We start from the raw sequence: 3,073 nt of genomic DNA, 5'->3' as shown, positions 1-3,073 counted from the left end.
AAATCTGATTAAAACCCTACGCTAAGAGAACATAAAAAAATCAATATTCTAAACCCTAAGGGAAAAATGGTCATCATGTCAAAAATGGGTTAATTAGGAAAATAAAAACTAAAAAAATCGATATTTAATTAGAACTAATTAACCCTAATTATATTAGTCTAAATATTCTAGTATGGTGTAATTAAGATTTAAGATCAATTAAATTATAAAAACTAAATATTACCTAAATTTAATTATCCTAAAAAAGCATTAATTAATCTAATTGAAAATCTATATAAATTGATTTATCATAATTACCTTAATTCTAAAATCTAACTAAACTAATTAAGATCTAACAATCCTAATTAATCTAATTAACCTAAGATCTAATTACTAACTAATTAACAAAAAAGCAACAAAAAAACTGGATCCAAGAACTGGAAAATCTATTCTGCAAAATAATCGCTTACGTATTCTTCACTTCCTCCTTCAAATCGAAAGCCTATTGCTTTGCGAATTCAATTATTGCAGGGTTAATAGTGATGCAAGGTGGAAAATATTCAGGTTGGAGAAACTGAAATTTCAGGTTGAAGACTGAATTCTCAGGTTGCAGAATAGAAAACTCGATTTGCAGAAAGGAAATCTCAAGTTGAAGAATCAAAAGCTCAAAATGCATAACCTAAAAAGCCAAGTTGCAGAATAAAAGTGAGTCATATTTATAAGTTTATCTGCTTCCCAATTCTGTTAGAAATGCAGATGGAATTTGTGTTAGATTTTGGGCGCAACCTGTAGTTAATCTGGATGTTATGTATGAACTAAATGTACTTGAAAACCTAACTGAATGTTACTTGATCTATTGTGTTGCTTTGGTAAATATTAGTGAATTTTGCATTCATTTTAGATGATGCAATTGTTATGGTAATGATGTATGCTTGGGAATGTATGGACCATGGCTATTAGGAACTGTCAGGGATAATTGGGGTTATTTGTTGACTTTTGCTCTGTTTTTGTTGCAGTTTTGTTCACAATGTCCATTGCCATGTTGGTTAATGTGTTAGTAGGTTAGAACTAGTTATTGTATGAATTGTTTGGAAAAGTTAGTGCAGAATTTGTAGTTAAGAATCTTGAATTTAGAAATTAGTTGAATTAGTTATCGACTATTCGTATGGATTGAATAATGGACATAATGATGGATGTAATGCTTGTTATTAGTTAAGTCGAAGTTGAGTTATGAATGAGTTGATTGGTTAGGGTGGTTTGAATGGATTATCTATTGAAGTTTGTTTTTTCAGGTTCTCGTGTGCAAAGGAAAGTGGCATGGAAGAACATTGGCATGAGGATGAGAGATGAAGAAATTAGAAGTAGGCTTAAGTCTTACATGGTTGATCTTGGTCAAAGTACCACTTTTTTCTATAATTGTATTTGTATGTATTTGTAAATGGAATTGAATCATAACTTAAATGGAAATATTGTAAGTCAAGATGTAATTTGAATGAATATTGTAATGAATTTGAATTTGAAAGTTGAAATAAAAAACAAATTTGCATTGAAAATTATGGAATTGGTGGATTTGGAAGTAGAAAGGTTATTTGGAATATTGGATGGAATTTATTTGAATTGTATTGAATGTGAATGTATTAGGGTAGGATGCAATATATAATGCTTGGGAGAATGGAGAACTCACTTATGATTATGATGGAAACGATACTTATGTGATGTCAAAACATGCTTATGATTTCAACTCAAATTGTGCTTCAATATTCAAATTAGATTTCACTCTTTTGGTATGAAATGCTTGTATGAAATGGCCTTAGTAGAACTCATAGTCAACGTGTTCCATGGCTTAATGCTCACTAGATTAGTGAAAACAAAAACTTAAACTAATGAATCATGATTCATGTCATGGCCTAAAGCAAATCAATGGTAATTGACAATGAAGATGAGAATGCCACAAGTTAATCATCATTTGAATAGTTGACTTTGGTCAACTGGTTGACCAAAAAGTCAAATATTGACTATAAGTCAACTTAGGTGTAAAAAAAGAAATTGAAAGTACAATGCAATGTAAATGGGCAGGTTGTAGAATGAAAGTTGTAAATTGAATCTTGTTTGAATGAAACATGAGCCGTAATGAAAATAATGCACTTGGATAGATGCAACACGAAAACATTAAAAATGCAATGAATTAATGGAACTATCACGAATCACCCAAGGTTTCAGACCAAATGGATCAACAAGCACAAGGCATGATGCAACCCACGAAATGATTAGACAGATTAACCTCTTTAACTAGGGTCTCAAGCTGACATCAAAGTTTTTGGTCAAAACATAAAGACAATAGAGAATCAGACAGACAATAATGAATCAAGGATCTAGGGTTACAAGCCACATGGTCCAAAGCTGACAACATAGGCAACAATGCTTCAAACAAAAGACCCACAAACAATTAGGGTTTCCATGGTTACATAGAGTAACCAAATAGACTCAAATCAAGGTGGCCCACAAAGTTAGGGTTTCAAAGACCAAATGGTCCACCAAGGGCCAGCCAAGCAAACTAGGGTTTGCAAGAATAACAGGTCAATATGCAATCCCTTAAGTTCAAGCAAAAGCAAATTGTTATTCACAAGCTTTGAATCTATGATGTTTGTTTGAATGAATGTGTGATGCACATGAATGCAGATGAATGTGTCCAAATGAATCTTAAGTCGCAGGTTGAGTAAAAAGATGAAAAGGAGAGGGAAAATTTTGGGGTACGACACCTTGATACAAATGTTGCTAAGTTAGAGATAAGCAAAATGAATAACAAAAAAAAGAAAGATAATATAAATAATCATAGGTCAAGAACCATCTTGTTAAATGTTATCTCATACACTGAGTATGAAAAGATAACAAATAGAGACTCTGTAAAGTCTATATTGGATTATCTTAGAATGACTCGTGAAGGAAACGAACAAGTTAAAGGAACCAAGGCCTTGGCCTTGATTAAAAAATATGAATCCTTCAAAATGGAAGATGATGAACTATTGAGGACATGTTCTCAAGGTTTCAAACGTTTATAGTTGGTTTAATAGTTTTAAACAAAGGCTACACTACT

General features: G+C 31.8%; 1 long non-coding RNA gene across 1 annotated transcript; it reads left to right on the top strand.

The window, feature by feature from the left end:
- The first annotated feature begins 345 nt into the window (after nt 1–345).
- Nucleotides 346–1,532, top strand: LOC127082849 (uncharacterized). The gene is made up of 2 exons (XR_007788229.1): nt 346–684; nt 1,272–1,532. It is a non-coding gene; the product is annotated as an uncharacterized LOC127082849 (long non-coding RNA).
- Nucleotides 1,533–3,073: the final 1,541 nt, after the last annotated feature.

This window comes from Lathyrus oleraceus, chromosome 5 (assembly GCF_024323335.1).
Source record: "Lathyrus oleraceus cultivar Zhongwan6 chromosome 5, CAAS_Psat_ZW6_1.0, whole genome shotgun sequence".
Classification (NCBI taxonomy): domain Eukaryota; kingdom Viridiplantae; phylum Streptophyta; class Magnoliopsida; order Fabales; family Fabaceae; genus Lathyrus; species Lathyrus oleraceus.
The sequence above is the reverse complement of the archived record's forward strand: the minus strand, read 5'-3'. Positions and strand labels throughout refer to the sequence as shown.